The sequence below is a fragment of the Eriocheir sinensis genome, chromosome 18 (genome assembly GCF_024679095.1).
Source record: "Eriocheir sinensis breed Jianghai 21 chromosome 18, ASM2467909v1, whole genome shotgun sequence".
Lineage (NCBI taxonomy): Eukaryota > Metazoa > Arthropoda > Malacostraca > Decapoda > Varunidae > Eriocheir > Eriocheir sinensis.
This window is the reverse complement of record NC_066526.1, coordinates 8063706-8082283: the sequence shown is the minus strand read 5'-3', so window position 1 is coordinate 8082283 and position 18578 is coordinate 8063706. Positions and strand designations below refer to the sequence as shown.

General features: G+C 44.6%; 1 protein-coding gene across 1 annotated transcript in view; it reads left to right on the top strand.

Annotated features, from left to right (window-relative positions):
- The first annotated feature begins 14284 nt into the window (after positions 1-14284).
- Positions 14285-18578, top strand: part of LOC127000281 (nephrin-like) — a 152995-nt gene continuing 148701 nt past the window's right edge. Inside the window, exon 1 of the mRNA XM_050863805.1 lies at positions 14285-14700. The gene's annotated coding sequence lies outside the window, so the exon portion shown is untranslated. The remainder of the gene's footprint in view (positions 14701-18578) is intronic.

Here is an 18578-nt window from a genome sequence, read left to right as displayed (position 1 = left end):
AAGGAACCTAACGAGTTTGTCTCTGATGATCTTCTCGAGGATTTTTCCCGCCACTGAGGTCAAGCTGATTGGTCTGTAGTTTAGGGCCACGCTTTTGTCTCCCTTTTTGAAGATCGGTGTTACATTCGCTTGTTTCCAGTCTTTCGGGACTTTGTTTTGTTGTAGTGACAGATTGTAGATGGCGGTGAGTGGCTTGAGGATTTGCTGCTTGAGTTCCTTGAGCAGCCTGGGTGACAAGTCATCGGGTCCGGTGGACTTGTTTGTCTCGAGTTTGTCTAGGTACTTTTTCACATCCCGTTCGTCGATTGTGCCAATTTCTAGGGGGGTGATTCCCATCGGTGGGGTAGGGCTCTCGGGTACAGACTGGGTGTTTTCGACCGTGAACACAGACGCGAAATTTCTGTTTAGGATTTCGACCATTTGTCTGCTGTCCAGTGTTAGTACGTCACTTTCATCTTTTAGGGGACCGATATTGCTTTTTGTCTTCTTTTTGGTTCTTATATACGTGAAGAACTTTTTCGGGTTGGACTTGGCTTCGCGCGCAATCTGCTTTTCATAGTCGCGTTTACGCTGGCGAATGAGAGTTCTGCAAGCTCTGAGGCTTTGATGGTACTGTTCGCGAGCCTCGTCAGTGCTGTTTTCCTTTAGCAAGTTGTATTTTCTCTTCTTTAAATTAATTGCCCGTCGAACTTGGGTAGTCATCCATGGTGGGCTTATGGCATTATTTATTCTCCTAGTCTTCATGGGAACAGTTGTTCTCTCTATCTCTAGGAGTTTGTTCTTGAAACCGTTCCACGCGCCGCCCACAGGAGTGAGGTTCATGGGTTCCCAAGCTGTCTGGGTTAGTAGCTCACGAGCGAGATTAAAATTGGCTCTTTTGTAGTCTGGAATCCTGGACGTGTTTTCGGTGAGTTCATGGTCTGTTCTGATCTTTAGGCGAATTAGGTGATGGTCGCAGCCACTTAGTTTTTCGCCGACCTGACATTCACGTGTGAGATCTGAATCACTCACGAGTACTAGGTCTAATAAGTTATTTTCTCTTGTCGGTTGGGTAACAATCTGAGTTAGAAAAGTGTCCTCTAACATTTCGAGCAATCTGTTACCCTCCCGATCTCCAATCATCGTGGTCCAGTCAATGTTGGAACAGTTAAAGTCCCCGATAATGACTGACTGTTTGTTTTGTGTTATGGTGTGAATTTCCTCGTACAGCGCTTCGTCGTCCGCTGCTTGTTGCTTTGGAGGTCTGTAAACGGTTCCAATCGTTATTTTGTTGTGCTTGCTAGTCTCCAGTTCAACATATACAGTGTCATATTTCTCTGAGTCCTCTTTGGAGATTTTCACGGCCGGCTATTTGTTCTTGACGTAACATATAACTCCTCCTCCTCTCTTGTGAAGTCTGTTTTTGTAGAAGCTTTCGTATCCCGGAATTGAGAATTCGGTCATTAGATGGTCAGAGGTGGACCACGTTTCGGTGATGGCAATCACGTCCGGTCTTTCTACGTCAACGTAGGCAAGTAACTCATCCCGTTTGGGTATTAAGCTCCGCGCGTTGGTGTATAGGACAGAAATGTCCTTCTTGACTTCAACGCTTCGAAGCACAGTAGTCTGGTGTCTGCGTGTGTTTTCTGTTGGGGGTCTTGGTGTATGATGGGCGGTCTCTACTGTTCGATTGTTTACGGTACATTGGTGCCTCTCCCGCGCTAGGAGTTTTTTGAGTACAAAAGTACCTCCTCGTTCAGCAACCTAACAAGCCGTGCTGAGCCAATCGCATTGAGGTGAAGACCGTCAGGACGGAAAAGGTCGGGGTTATCATAGAAATGATCCCACAGACTTGCGAACGAAACTTCCTCGTCCTGACAGAGGTGCTTTAATCTGTTGTTGATGTTTGATGCCTTTCTATGGAAGCCTGTGAAGGCGTTGATTCTCGGAAGAATCCCGGAGACAATGATGTGGCGTAACTTTTCCTTGTAGCGGCGGATTAATCGTCGGTAGTCAGCTAAAATTTCCTCTGTGCGCGTTGTTTGAACGTTGTTCGTTCCAGCGTGAAAAACAAAGAGTGTGACCTGTTCCGTGCGGTCTGAGACGAAGTCTGCCGCTTCTTCTATATCTTGTAGTTTTGCACCAGGAATACAGTAGCGTCTCCTGTTCTTGAAACTTCGTCCACAGAACTCAGTCAATTGTTCTCTAACAATGCTGTCACCCACCAGTTTTATGTTAACCTTGGTGTTGGCCCTTGATCCGGGGAAGTGTGATCCGTCTTCACAGGAGATGGCTGGGAGGATGGTCTTGCGTCTTCGTCTGCAAGCTAAGGAGGAGGAGGAGGAGGAGGAGGAGGAGGAGGAGGAGGAGGAGGAGGAGGAGGAGGAGGAGGTGGAGGTGGAGGACACACAACAAGAAGAGGAAAAACAAAACTTAACACCAAGGAGGAAGGAGGAAGGAGGAGGAAGGTAGGAAGTGTGTGAAGAAGAAGACAGTCTGAACACACACACATACACACGCACACACACACACACACACACAAAAAAAAAAAAAAAAAACACGCATACAATGAGAAGACGAAGCAAGAGGAGGAGGAGGAGGAGGAGGAGGAGGAGGAGGTGGAGGAGGAGGAGGAGGAGAAGGAGAAGGAAGAAGATAAAAAGGAGGAGGTGAGGAGGAAATGATGCAGAGGGACAGAGATGAAAAGAAAGATGAAGACAAGGAGGAGGCAGAGGAGCAAGAGGTGGCAAGAATAGACCAGAATATTGGAGGCATAGAGAGTGGGTGGGTGAGGTGTGTGGACAGTCCAAGCAAACAAACACACGTATATAACTCCTCGTCTACCGTGTCTCTCGCCTCGTCCAGCAAAAACACACAACGACAGCAACAAAAACATACAGATAACAAACACTACCGATAGATAACCTCAACGAACACACACACATTCTTAATACATAGTTTCCATTCAGACCAGCGCATGGAGTACGGCAAAAAAAGAAGGATGAAGAATAGTGCAGGGCGGTGATAAAGGGTTGGAGAGGGTAGAAGGGAAGAGAAGAGGGTGGAGCAGAGAGGAAGAAGGGCGCAGGAAATTGGAAAAAGCTGAAAGTGAAAATTAATCGGTAGAGCAGGTGGAGGAGGAGGAGGGTTGGGGAATGATGGAGTACAGAAGATGCAGAAGAGTGAAAAGAGTGGGAAAGAGATGGTGTGTCTGGAAATGTGGAGAAATGTGGAGCGGGAATGTAGAAGGGTGCAGAAGAAGAGTTGGAGAAAAGTGGAGGGTGGTGAAGAAAGGTGGACGTTACTGGAAAAAGAAGAAGTAAGAAGTAAGAAATCGGTGGCGGAGGATGGTGGAGGAGGAGGAAGAGAATGGTGGGGAAAGGAGAAAAAGTGGAAAAGGAAAAGGTAAGTGGAAGTCGGTGGAGGATGACAATGAGGAAGAGGAAAAGAAGGATAAAGGTGGAGGATGCTAAGAAATATCAGAGGAGGTGGAAACGGCGGAGGTGAAGGGCGATCAGTGGAGGATGGGGGGTGTAGGAGGAGGAGGAGGAGGAGAAGGGTGGAGGATGGGGGAGGACGGCGAACAAGAGTGGAAGAGGATTCAAAAGGTGGAGGTTGGTGGAGGAGCAGGAGGAGGAGAAAGTTGGAGAAAGCTGAAGCGATGATGAGGATGTAGGAGGTGAAGAGGAGGATAATTCTCTCTCTCTCTCTCTCTCTCTCTCTCTCTCTCTCTCTCTCTCTCTCTCTCTCTCTCTCTCTCTCTCTCTCTATCTCTCTCTCTCTCTCTCTCTCTCTCTCTCTCTCTCTCTCTCTCTCTCTCTCTCTCTCTCTCTCTCTCTCTCTCTCTCTCTCTCTCTCTCTCTTTAACACTCTGCTTTCCTTAATTTTCGCTTCACCCTCTCTCATTTCCTTTCCCTTCCCTTCCCTTTCCTTCCCTTCCCTTCCCTTCCTCTCCTCGCTGACCCTCTCCTTCCCAACACAAGCGCGCGGAGAGCGATACGTTTTGAAACAATTCCTTGACACAATTCACTTTTCACTTATGTATTTCAGTTTTCGGGAATGTGCCGTATTATTGCACTTTTATCGACGACAATTCTATCCCATTTGAGATATAGCAGAGACATGCTGATGGAAAGCGCGATTTTCGTTGCTTATATCTTGTTCTGCGAGATTTGAAACTTAATAATAGTTGTAGGAGTAGGAATAGAAGTGGGGGTGGTAGTAGTAGTAGCAGTAGTAGTAGTAGTGGTAGTGGTAGTGGTAGTGATATTCATAGAGGTAGTGGTGGTAGTAGTAGTAGTAGTAGTAGTAGTAGCAGAAAATCTTTTTATTCTACCTTCTAACTTTTATTCTTCTCCAAACTCATATTTCTTCTTATCCGTATTCTCTGTATGCTCTTTCTCCCCTTCTTCCTCCTCTCATTTTTCTTCTTGCACATCTTCTATTCCTTTTCTTCTTATTTACTTTCTCCCGTTTTTCTTTTTCACTTTACTCCACCCTCCTCCTCCTCCTCTTCCCCTTCGTCTTCCTCTCCCTCCTCCTCCTCCACTTCGCCTTGAAACAATTACCACCACTACGTAATCTGCGTCAGCTGTTCGTCTCTTCGCGTTTATAATTAAAAGGCGCGAGACGGCGAATGCACGTGTGAGGACGGCGAACGCAGCGGGACATTGCCTGACGTTTAACATTTCATATACACTCACTCTCTTTTCCTTCCCCTTATTTCTACGTCCTTGAATTTTAAAGGTTTTATAATGGAAGGCTGTTTTATTCTTGTTTGTTTGTTTGTTTTAATTTACTGGCTGTACCTCACTTACTTTTTTTGTCAAGTATTTATTAAACTCGTATTTTCTTCTCCCTTTTCTCTTATTATTTTCTTCTTCTTCCTCCTCCTCCTTCTCGTTGTTTCAAGTCTGCTATATATTTTTACAACGAAACTTTTCTCGGTTGTTTATGAGCGTTATAAAGAAACGTAATAACTAGTCAGTGTGTGTGTGTGTGTGTGTGTGTCTGTGTGTGTGTGTGTGTGTGTGTGCGCGTGTGCGTGTGTGTGCGTGTGTGTGTGTGTGTGTGTGTGTGTGTGTGTGTGTGTGTGTGTGTGTAAAAGTCAGAAAAGAAAAAAAGTACAAGAACAGAAGAAGAAGAAAGGGGATGATGATGAGAAGGAGGAGGAGGAGGAGGAGGAGGCGGAGCAGATTGAAACTAATGATCTGATTTGCAAGACTTTATAAGTTTTTTTTTTTCATTCAAGCTGAGCAAAATGACACGGGATAATCTTGTCTGAATATTTTCCACGCTTAATATTTTACTGAAAGGAAACTATATTGCTTTTGGCTGGCTTACAACATTATTATTATCAGTAGTAGTAGTAGTAGTAGTAGTAGTAGTAGTGGTAGTAGCATTAGTAGTAGTAGTAGTAGTAGTAGTAGTAGTAGTAGTAGTGGTAGTAGTATCATTATAACCATCGGAATAATAACGTGCTATGCTGAGGACATCTAAAGTAATATAAAATGAACGATGTGAACAATTTTTCCTCCGTGCCTTCCTACAACTCTTTCCTACAAATACATGACAGTGACGGGCGAGTATATAGACGAATGCAATCTTTCCTTTCGTTCAGCGTGTAATAGTGAGAGGGTGAAGGGGAGGAGGAGCGTGGAGGAAGGACTTTCTCTATTTACTTCTCTCAATGCTGAATGTTAAAGTTAGGGAAAGAAGGGGAGGAAGTATAGGGAAGAATATCTCTCTCTCTCTCTCTCTCTCTCTCTCTCTCTCTCTCTCTCTCTCTCTCTCTCTCTCTCTCTCTCTCTCTCTCTCTCTCTCTCTCTCTCTCTCTCTCTCTCTCTCTCTCTCTCTCTCTCTCTCTCTCTCTCTCTCTCTCTCTCTCTCTCTCTCTCTCTCTCTCTCTCTCTCTCTCTCTCTCTCTCTCTCTCTCTCTCTCTCTCTCTCTCTCTCTCTCTCAATCTGAAAGAGAGAATCATGGAGGAGAGCTGCGTTTTACTCCTTCCTTTTGTTGACGTGAAAAAAACATTAAGGATGGAGATATATGGAAAAGCATTCACTCTGACCCTTCATCCTCAATTGAAATATATGAGAGTAAGTTGAGGAGGAAGGGGAGATGGAGGAGGGAGAGGAGGACGAGGACGAGAACGGCGGGAATGAGGAGGAAGAGGAAGAAAAAAAAAGTTGGAGAATAGAATTAAGCCTTCACCTTCTCTCAATGCATTATATAAAGCAGAATAATATTAACACACACACACACACACACACACACACACACACACACACACACACACACACACACATGTACATTAATATCAGACAACACTAATAATCCCAATTTAGCTGCACTTAGGTATATTAACTTGCGATTCGATTCAGTATTACAGCCATTTCACAGCAGCAAGAGTACTGGATTACATGGCCTGGATATAGCGCGAGGGTCACGCCGCGGCCTTGTGCTTGTGTTCATGTGATCTGCCAAAGTTAAAGCCGCAAAAGTGTGCAATCGATGCGAGCTGTATCTGTGCCCTCAATCATTTACACACACACACACACACACACACACACACACACACACACGTCGTTATTAATTAAGTCATACCTTATATCTCGGCGGAGGGTAATATAGGGAAACGCTGCGGATATTAAGCGGTGGTTTATGCGGCTTCCTTTTGTAGGCGTACACACTCTCGGAAAGCCCAATCCCTTAAGCCCTACTCCCCGCCCTCGTGATTGATGCCTACCGCTTCACCCTTTAGTAGTGAAGTGGTAATTAATACTACATAACCCACATAGCATACATAACATACCATACACAGCTGAGGTAAACGCAATTGAAACCTTTAAACGGATTGATGCATTTATGGACGGGAAGGGACTTTGGTGAGCAATACAACTTCAGGAGCTGCCTTGTATATTCTGTATGGCTTTTTGTAGTCTCCTGATTTCCTTTTGTCTTTAAATATTTGCATAGACATCCTACATTTCGCTTTACGTCACCACCACCATCACCATCATCCCCTAAGGTCACTCGTAAATTATCTCATATTAGCACAAAATCATAACGGCATGCTTCTATCTCATCATAATAACGCCTATCAGTTTGTGCGGCCGCCAATAGCGCATGCTCCCCACTTTACCTCACCAACCTTTAGGGTAGGCGGTGGTTGAGTGGTTAGCGTGGGGACCCCGCATTCACCGCGCCATGGACAACGTCGGTTCGAATCCCTACGCTACCACCTGGGGATTTTTCAGTCACCACCGAGTGGCCGAAAACTACCCACATGCTGTCCAGAAGGCCACCCATCAACCCGGACTCTAGAAGAAACCGTCCAAGTGAATCAAGAATGAGTTCCGGGGGCAGCATGAGCCAAGCATAAATGGCGCCACTATAAAAAAAATTAAAAATTGCCAGCGGCATGATGGGCTTGGGCCGACCACCAGGCCCCTGAAGAAAACCTACCGGCGCTATAGGCGAAGACGTAAAAATAATAAAAAAAAACACCATCACCACCCGTTCACGTCGCCGGTAGCTAAATGCCTCACATAACATATGACAAAAAAGAGTTAACCGCTGATGTTTCTACCTGGCGCCACTCATACCGGGGTCAGCGTGTCCGTCCCTCAGCGTGTGTGTCCGTGTTGTCACTGTTGAAGAGCAAATTAATAGCAAACAAATCAAAACTCACCAGATAGAAAAGTTTCGTCCTCATTAAGCTATGTATAGAAAGTCCTGCAGAGTTTTGTCTAAGGCGGGGTCCACACTATGGGTCAAGATCAATAGAATATACCAGGTCTTCCCACGCGCAGGATTTGACGTCATCAGCAGTATGATTGAGAGCAGGCGGAGAATAATAAGAAAAACGAGAGATATTTCATGGGATACAGAAACATTTTCAGTTTTCGTGTGTGTGTGTGTGTGTGTGTGTGTGTGTGTGTGTGTGTGTGTGTGTCTCTCTCTCTCTCTCTCTCTCTCTCTCTCTCTCTCTCTCTCTCTCTCTCTCTCTCTCTCTCTCTCTCTCTCTCTCTCTCTCTCTCTCTCTCTCTCTCTCTCTCTCTCTCTCTCTCTCCTCCCACGCACACTATTTTTATTAATAATGATGAGGCTAAGCGGCTTTGTTGCAATGGAAAGATAGTGTGTGTGATAGTGATGACGGTGTTAGCGGTGGTGGTGACGGTAGCAGCTGGAGCAGTGATGGCAGTGGTGAGAGGACCGTAACGAGGTAACCGCCTGACATTATAATCCGCACCAGTAATAACGAAGACTCCACCATTTCCCTTCGCCCCGCGTTCCTCTCCCGTTCTTTCATCTCCTAGGCGGCCCGTAACCCAGTTTTCCTGATGGACAGCCGCGGTGTGCGGCTGGCCGGTCATTTAAACCCCGCCTGCAGCCACTAAAGGGAATGTGTTCTAGTTTGTGCTGGGTAGGAAGGGGCGGTAGAAGGGGGCTGCTAAAGGCTAAGAATACACAAGGCCGCAAGAAGAAGGATTGACTAGGCCGCAGGAAGAAAGGGTGTTGTGGTAATCCTTCTTTACTATAAATAGGAAGACTTTTGTGCGGCTTTGTGGACAGCAAAAAGGGGATCTGTTTTTGTTTGTGCAGAGGTGAAAAAATGGTACAAAAGAATTGCCTGGGTTGGTGGTCGGCCCCAGCCCGTCATGGCGCGGGCAAGTGTTTTACGAGTATAGTGGCGCCATCTTTTCTTGGCTCATGCTGCCCCCCCCGGAGCTCGTTTTTTATTCACTTGGACGGTTCCTCTAGAGTCCGGGTTGATGGGTGGTCTTCAAGACAACATATGGGTAGTCGTAGGCCACTCGGCGGTGACTGAAAAATCCCAGGTAGCAGTGGCGGATTCGAACCCGCGTCGTCCAGAACGCGGTAAATGCGGGACCCGCACGCTAACCACTCAGCCAACGCCTCCCCCCTCTCTCAGTACTACTACTACTACTACCACTACTACTACTACTACTACTACTATTACGATTACTACTACTACTACTACTACTACTACTACTACTACTACTACAACTACTACTACTATTACGATTACGATTACGATTACGATTACTACTACTACTACTACTACTACTACTACTACCACTACTACTACTATTACGATTACGATTACTACTACTACTACTACTACTACTACTACTACTACTACTACTACTACTACTACTACTACTACTACTACTACTACTATCAATACTACTACTACTACTACTACTACTACTACTACTACTACTACTACTACTACTACTACTACTACTACTACTACTACTACTACTACTACTACTACGATTACGATTACTACTACTACTACTACTATTACGATTACTACTACTACTACTACTACTACTTCTCTTCATCCGAAATTACCCTCTCTTTTGGTCATCCATCTATACTTCTTTTATAGGAGAATGATTAGCGGACTTTTTCTCCCATTTATTGCTCCTCTTGAGCTCTACCTTTTCTGTAAAAAAAAAAAAAAAAAAAAAAAAAAAAAGATACTGCTACTACAAAATGACACCATAAACAAAGGCAAATACCACGAACAGAAATCACACGTAACATCAAATTGAAAGCGTCACATAATTCCGACATACTTCACGCGGCAAACTAAAAAATATAAAAACAGAAAACCGAAGAGAGAGGGAGAGGGAACAGAATAAAGTGCTGTCTGTATATTGACGCTTGACGCTTTATATTTTCCTCTCCTTCCCCTCCCTCACTCACTCTTTCAATCCTGTCTGAACCAAGGCCGCCTTCAACGCCGCCTCCGCCGCTCGTTCGCTGGAGGGGATCTAAAAATACACCCCACACACAACGACGCGGGTGACAGTCAGGCGGAATAATACAGTGACACACACCACACACAAGGACGCGAGTAACTGTCCGCCGGAATATTACAGCGAACATAAGAACATAAGAACATAAAAACGCAGGAGTCTGCAAGAGGCCGGTAGGCCTGTACGAGGCAGCTCCTTTGACCCTAAGCTCCCGTGTATCTAACCCCACCTAATATCGTTGTCCAAGAATTTATCTAGTCTATTTTTGAATGTGACAATTGTATTGGCACTCACCACATGACTGCTAAGCCTATTCCACTCATCCACCACCCTGTTAGTAAACCAATTTTTGCCTATGTCCCTGTTGAATCTGAATTTATCCAGTTTAAACCCGTTACTTCGTGTCCTACCCGGTTCTCTTACCAACAAAACCTTATGAATGTCTCCCTTATTAAAGCCCTTCATCCATTTATAAACCTCGATCATGTCTCCACGCACCCTTCGCCTTTCTAGAGAATGCAAGTTTAACTGTTTGAGTCTTTCCTCGTATGGCAAGTTTCTCAACCCCTGAATCATCTTAGTCATCCTCCTCTGCACCGATTCTAACATTTTGATATCCATTCTATAGTAAGGTGACCAGAACTGAACCGCATAGTCAAGATGAGGTCTAACTAATGCTAAATATAGTTTGAAGAAGAGACCAACTGTTACACGACGCTGACACAAGCACACAGACGAACTCTCTCTCTCTCTCTCTCTCTCTCTCTCTCTCTCTCTCTCTCTCTCTCTCTCTCTCTCTCTCTCTCTCTCTCTCTCTCTCTCTCTCTCTCTCTCTCTCTCTCTCTCTCTGTGTGTGTGTGTGGGTGTGTGTGTGTGTGTGGGTGTGTGTATGTGATCAGCTGACGCCGTGTTTGCAATGAAGAGAGAGAGAGAGTGTGACACGGAGGTCTCCTTGAAAAACTCCGTGCAAAGGGCATTCAAGGCGATCTCCTTCAGCTCTTGGGAGACTACCTTCAAGGAAGGACCCTCCAGGTTGTCGTGAACGGGCAGACGTCCGACTCCTTGCCAGTGGAGGCATCAGTGCCACAGGGCTCAGTGCTGGGGCCAGTTCTGTGGAACATATATGTGGACGACCTTCTCCGGCAGCTGCCAGCAGTCTCAACTTACGCTGATGACTGCACTCTCTCCTGCACCTACCCTCGACAAGACAGTGGGCGAGCTGCTGACGAGATCAATCAGCAGCTGAGGGTGCTACAGGAGTGGGGTGCCCGCTGGCAGGTGACCTTTGCCCCAGAGAAGACCCGGGCAATGGTGGTCTCTCGATACCCCTCCCACTCCAGGAATCCGTCAAGATTCTGGGAGTGAAAGTGGATCGAGGGCTACGGTTTGACAGTCACATCAAACACATTGCCCAAAAGGCCTCCCACAGAGTCTCCTGCCTGCGAAGGGTGGCCAGCTTCCTCGACAGAAAAGGGAGGTTGTTGCTCTACAATGCCCAGAAACGGCCTTACTTAGAGTATGTTGCCCTCTCTTGGATGTCATTTGCTGCCTCGCACAGCGGGAGACTCGACGTCATCCAGAGACGGGCACTGCGACTGATGGATGTGGCAGACCCCCCCAACCAGGCAGGAAACTTTCAGCTCCGTCGACTCTCTGGAACACCGCAGGGACGTAGCTTCTCTTATGGTGCTTCACAAGGCATAAGTGCAAGGAGTGCCACATCTGGCGGGCCTACGCCAACCTCCGAGAGTCACCACGCGGGACACGAGAACGGTGCTATTCCGTGGTGACGCAGTGGTGGTGCCGCGTTCCCGTACCAGCCAGCACCAACGAACCTTTTCGGGAAGAGTCTGCCGGATGTGGAACATGCTCACGGCCTGTGTACCAAACACCAAACACCCAAAAAATAAAACTGTCGGCCCAACACTGGAGGGGCTCACTCCCCACTCCACTGAAACTCGTGGTGGAGCAGTGACACGACTGCAGTGCGTAGACAAATGTATCCTGTATTGTATGTTATTTTTGTAGATATAGTTTTTTATAGTTTATGTAGTTATTTTTTATATAGAGTTTATTCTGCCCTTTGAATAGGCAGCACACGACAGTGCACCTTTGGGTTTGTAAATAGTATACATGTATCTATATTTAAATAAAAATAAAATAAAGAGAGAGAGAACGAAAGACTAATATGCTCTCCTACCATACACGGTTCGCAGTTTCTCCGCCGTGTTCCTTTTGTTCCGTTTGTTCGTGTTTTTGTCTGTGTTGGAGGAAAATGCTGCGAGTGTTGTAGGACTTTTCTCCCGGGCTTTGTTATGTACGCGAAATGCTGCAGTACGCCTGTAATTATTTTTAAAGGAAAATGGCGCGCGAGAACAAATTTTCCATTATGAAAGCCTGATATACATAAATAATTTTCGGTGAATATTCGCGTGTAATATGTTAACCAGAGCCTGAATCCATGATATTTAGGGCCGAATGGAAAGTAGAGGCGAATGACAAAGTAAAATACGTAAATAAACACAGGCAACTTTTATTATTATTTTTACACACACACACACACACACACACATACACACACACACACACACACACACACACACACACACACACACACACACACACACTCTCTCTCTCTCTCTCTCTCTCTCTCTCTCTCTCTCTCTCTCTCTCTCTCTCTCTCTCTCTCTCTCTCTCTCTCTCTCTCTCTCTCTCTCTCTCTCTCTCTCTCTCTCACACACACACACACACACACACACACACACACACACACGTACGAAAATAAGTAAAAAAAAATTTTAACAAAGTGAGAGAGAAGTCTAAGCCAATCAATGACACTAATTAATACCTTAACTGAATGTGCTTGCCTGTGTGTGTGTGTGTGTGTGTGTGTGTGTGTGTGTGTGTGTGTGTGTGTGTGTGTGTGTGTGTGTGTGTGTGTGTGATTGTATGTGTGTGTGTGTGTGCTCGCATGCGCGCGAGGAAAATGCTCGCTTAACTAAGTGCTTTGCTTCGGGGCACAGAAGGGAGTACGGGGAAAAGAGAGAGAGAGAAAATGAGGGAAGAAGGGAGAGGTAAAGATGAAGGGAAGAAAGGAAAGGTAGAACAGGGGAGAGAGCCAGGAAGGGAGAGAACGATGTTGTGTATGTGTGTGTGTGTGTGGGGGGGGGGGGGAGTTCAGGATCAAAACGAAATGTGCAGATAAATGAAAATACAAAAACAGAAAATATAATGAGTCTCTCTCTCTCTCTCTCTCTCTCTCTCTCTCTCTCTCTCTCTCTCTCTCTCTCTCTCTCTCTCTCTCTCTCTCTCTCTCTCTCTCTCTCTCTCTCTCTCTCTCGCGCCTGTACACAGCGCCAGACTAAATACACACGGTTCCTTTTCTTTATCGTCAAGATGTTAAGCAGCAGAGTGTAAAAGTAAAAGAAAGGGAACAGAAGATGTAACGAAGGCATGGATTAAGAAAGCAAAGGAAAAACAGAACGAAAAACTAAATAATTGTAAAAGAGAAGAAAGAAGAATGAACAGCACGGCAAAGATAATGAAAGGTAAGCTATGGAAAAGGAAAATAAAGTAGGAGAAAGAAAAATAGAAAAAAGAAGGACGGGACCTACAAAAGAAAAGGTGGTATAGATGTATTGAATAGGAGAATATCTGAATAGGAAGTGAAGGAAGAGAAGGAGAAGGCAGAGGACGGGAATATTTGAATAGGAAGAGGAGGAGGAGGAGGAGAAGGTGGTGGAAGAGAATACCTGAATAGGATGAAGAGGAGGAGGAGGAAGAGGAGGAGGAGGAGGAGAACGTAGGGGAAGAGAATATCTACGTAGGAAGAGGAGAGGGATTTGGAGGAGGAATTAGGGTAGAGAAACCGAAGGAAAATGAAAAGAAAAGATGAGGAAAATGAGAAGGTTGAGGAAGAAAATATCTGAATAGGAAAAAGAGGAGGAGGAGGAGGAGGAGGAGGAGGAGGAGGAGGACAAAGGGAAAAGAAACCAACGAAAAATAAAGTGAAAATATGAGGGGTAAGCAAAGTTAAAGAAAGAAATGACTGAATAGGAAGAAGAAGAGGAGGAGGAGGAGGAGAAAAAAGGAAGAACAACCTAAAAGAATAAAAGGAAAAGATGAGGAGGATGTTGAGGAGGTTGAAAGGGAAAATATCTGAATAGGAAGAAGAGGAGGAGGAGGTGGAGGAAAAGCAGAAGACACCTACAAAATATAAAAAGAAATGAGTATAAAAAGTTAAAGAAAAAAATACCTGAATAGGAAGAAAAGGAGGAGGAGGAAGAGGAAAAAGGGAAAAGAAAAGTCTGAGTAGGAGAAGGTAAAGATGAAAATATATGAACAGAAAAAAAAGGAAAAGGAGAAGTAGGAAATAAGGGGGAGAAGCCAAAGAAAAAATACCAGGAAAAGATATGACACAATAAGACCAGTAGCAAGCTCCTCTGAGACGGGGGTGAGGTATCGCGGGAGACGCATGGGCAGAGGAGGAGGGCGCGAGGAGAGAGCAAGTGCAGGAGAGAGGAAGGGAGAGAGCGGCGAGGCGGTACACCACGCCAACCCGAACCAGTTGTGTTAGGAAGTGAGGGGACATCGCGTCTCTCTCTCTCTCCCCGCTTTCGCTCACTCGCCTCTGTCCCTTCTGCGGCAACCACTCACTGACTCACTGTAAACCTTAGCACTTGACCTACACCTGAACTGTTACCTGTGAGTGCTTAATTAGTGGGTCTTCGTATGTTTTGAGCAGGTGACGCAAAAGGTGTTGATGGGAGTAACGACTGAAACTTTTATCGTTACTAGGGTATGTGACTGTGATTTCTAACGCTAACCTCTTCGTCGTTACCTGAAATCTTACCTGCAAGTGATTGCTTTATGAGTACGTGTGCTTTCGGCAGGTTGAAGGGTACAACTGAAGTCTCAATCTTTACTCGGGTAAGTGGCACTGACTTGTAGCGCTAACCCCCTCGTCTTTACCTGAAATATTACCTGTAGATGATTTGTTGGTGGTTAAAAGTTAAAGTTTTCAAAAAGTGACGGAGAAAGGTAAAATACGAGGAAAACTTGATCGTTCTCTATTGCTACCGAAACCTGAGCACGGAGCTTTGGTAGAAAAGCGGTGAAAAACGTACGGGAATAAGTAGTACTGAGAAAGATTAATTTAAACAGTGACTGGTGACCTCTAACGTTGAGTTGTGTATTGAGTGTAACCGACAGAACAGCGCGGTACAAAATTACGCTGTTACCTGAGCAAGTGGCAGTGATTAAACAGTGAAGAGAGGAGGGAAACGTGAAGGAAAGATTAACTTTTGAATTGTAACGTTATACTTGTGTGTGTGTGTGTGTGTGTGTGTGTGTGTGTGTGTGTGTGTGTGTGTGTGTGTGTGTGTGTGTGTGTGTGTGTGTGTGTGTGTGTGTGTGTGTGTGTGTGTGTGTGTGTGTGTGTGTGTAATCTACAACGGCCTGGACACGAATTGGACTCGTCATCGCCGGCAAGTACCCGTTCGATTAGAGAAGGCTCATTATTTATAATAGATCTCTGGGAACTGCTGCGACCTTCACCCCCCCCCTCTCTCCCCCTTGCTCAAGGGGGGGGGGAGGGGCAGTAACCGTTCCTTATCAATGGAAAATTTCCGGCCTGAGCGGGGCTCAAACCTAGCCTGCCAGGCCGCGAAACCTGGCAGCGCATTGTTTTAACTACTGAGCTATCGTAACGGTGTCTGTGTGTGTGTGAGTGTGTGTGTGTGTGTGTGTGTGTGTGTGTGTGTGTGTGCGTGTGTGTGTGTGTGTGTGTGGTGTGTGTGTGTGTATGGTAAGCGCTAAGTGGCAGATCAAAGCTATGCAAATTTTGAGCAGTGCTAGCAGCGGTTGTATTGTCGGTGGTGTTGAAAAGTGGTGTGCAGCTATGTTTAGCGCGCGCGCACGCACACACGCATACACACACACGCAACACCCCCATACACACACATTCTCCGGGCTCGTGTCCATGAGCGCAGTAGTGTGTGTGTGTGTGTGTGGGTGTGTGGGGGGGGGGGGGATGTGTGTGTGTGCATGCGCGTATATGTGTGTGTGTGTGTGTGTGTGTGTGTGTGTGTGTGTGTATGAAATTCACAACGGCCTGATCACGAATTGGACTCGCTTTCGCCAGCAGGTACCCTCCCGACACGAGCAAGTGCATGCTCATTATCGTCGATCTCTGGGTACTGCCAGGAACTCATACACCACACACCCCACCCCCATTGCTCAAGGGGGAACAGTAACCACTCTTAGTCATCGGAAAAAATCCGGCCTGAGCGGGGCTCGAATCGCCGCCTGTTTTGGCCGTGAAGCCTTGCAGCGCGGCGCTCTAGCCGATTGAGCTACCGGAGCGGTGTGTGTGTGTGTGTGTGTGTGTGTGTGTGTGTGTGTGTGTGTGTTACGTACGTGCAGGGCTGCGTGCAGCGCTGCGTGGCGTGCGGGGGTCATATATGCATTCCCCGCTTCCATTATTAGTGGGCGCGGCTACAAGCGACATTCTGAGCCGCGTGTCTTCATTGCTCTCGCGAAATATAAACTGGGGATAGGGACGAGAACGAAAAAAAAAAAAAAACTATTATATTGAAGAAGAAAAAAAAACGGTCAAACACTGAGGGAAAAAAAAAAGATCTGAATTAAGAAAGATAACAAAAAAACTATTGCAGCCTGAAATAAATAACTGTCAGGTAACGGAGGTAAAAAGAAATATAACAAACGATGATCTGAGGCGATGCGAGTTGTGTGCGGGGCAAAAAATAATAGCAATACGTCTTGGATATGTATAGATGACACGAAGGCGGAATAACGCTTGGGGAGGAAAATAAGATGCGACTTTTGTGCGGGGAAAAAATAATAACTGTCTGAATATTAAGATGACGCGAAGGTGGAGGAAAGGTAGCTCAAAAAACATCCAATATGTCAAGAAAAACGAATAGTTATGTCCAATAAAAATAGATATAAAAAAATCGAATATAAAAGAAATAACAAATGTCAAAAAAATCGAATGTCACAAAAAAGGAATACAAAAAAATCGAATATGTAAAAAAAAGAATATATATGCAAAAAAACTCATGTCAAAAAAACTCGAACACGTATCCCTCAAAAATTCGAATGTCAAAAAAAATCTCGAATGTCAAAAATAAAATCGTGTCAATTTTTTTTCGAATACTAGTAAGTCAAAAAAACGAATACCAAAAAAATTCGAATATGTAAAAAAAGAATCGAATGCAAAAAAAACTCGAATGTCAAAAAAAAATCTCAAAAGTAAAAAAGATCGATGTGAAAGAAAGCGAATATGTAAAAAAAAATCGAGTATATCTAAAAAAAACCTCGAATGTCAAAAATAACCGAACATGCAAAAAAAAATGAACTCGAATGTAAAAAAAAATAATGTTAAAAAAGGTAAAAATAAAACTCGAATGTCCCCCAAAAAATCGAATGTCAAAAAACACGAATATGTAAAAAAGTACTCGATTATGTAAAAACAATAAATGTAAAAAAATCGAATATGTACAAAAATACTCGATTATGTAAAAACAATATATGTAAAAAAAATCGAATATGTAAAAAAATACTCGATTATGTAAAAATAATGAATGTAAAAAACTCAAATATGTAAAAAATACTCGAATATGTAAAAAAAAAAACTCAAATGTAAAAAAAAACTCGAATATGCAAAAAAATATATATATATAAAAAAAAACCTCGGCTATGATATGATGACACGTAGGTGAAGAACGCTCGGTCAAGAAAAAAGCTTCAGTATTAAAAACAAAAACAAAAACAAAACAAAAAGTGAACATCCGAAGAAAGCAATTACGTTGATGAAACCATTTTTTTTTTTTTTTTTTTTGTCCCGAGTGAAACACTGGCATGAAAAAAGGGAAGTCGAAACAAATTAAAACGGTTAACAGAATATAGAGAAACTGAACCGTAGGAGTACAGGAAAACAGAATTAAAAAGGGTAGGAAAGGGAAGGGAAGGGGAAATAATAGGGAGAGAAAAATATAAATGGGATGAGAAGGGAAGGAAAGGCAGGGAAAAGGAGAAGGGAAGGGAATTATAGGGAGGAAAACAGAACAATGGGATGAGAAGGGAAGGAAAGGTATGGAAAAGGAGAAGGGAAGGGAATTATAGGGAGGAAAACAGAACAATGGGATGAGAAGGGAAGGAAAGGTATGGAAAAGGAGAAGGGAAGGGAATTATAGGGAGGAAAACAGAACGATGGGATGAGAAGGGAAGGAAAGGTATGGAAAAGGAGAAGGGAAGGGAATTATAGGGAGGAAAACAGAACAATGGGATGAGAAGGGAAGGAAAGGTATGGAAAAAGAGAAGGGAAGGGAATTATAGGGAGGAAAACAGAACAATGGGATGAGAGGGGAAGGGAAGGTAGGAGTGAGGAGAAGAAGGAAAAAAAATAAGGTTGGGAAACACGAAGATGGGATGGGAACAGAAAGGAAGGAAGGTTGGGGTAGGGGAGAGAAGGAAAGGGGAGAGAAAGAAATAAGGAAAAGGAAGGGGAAGGAAGAAAAATTGGATAAAGGGAGGGAAGAGATGCATAAGAGAAGAAAGGAAATGGGAAGGGATCAGTGTGTCTTTTTCTACGCTTCCCATTACCATACTTCTATTACTCCCTTTTTCTCCTTCCTCATTTGTGTTCCAACTTTTATGTCTCTCCTCCTCTTTCCCCTCCTCCTCCTCCTTGGGTTCATGTCGCGGAACTTCGAATACAAGACGCCGGGAGTTATGTTATCCTTGTACAATTCGCTGGTAAAGCCCCACCTGGAATACGCCGTGCA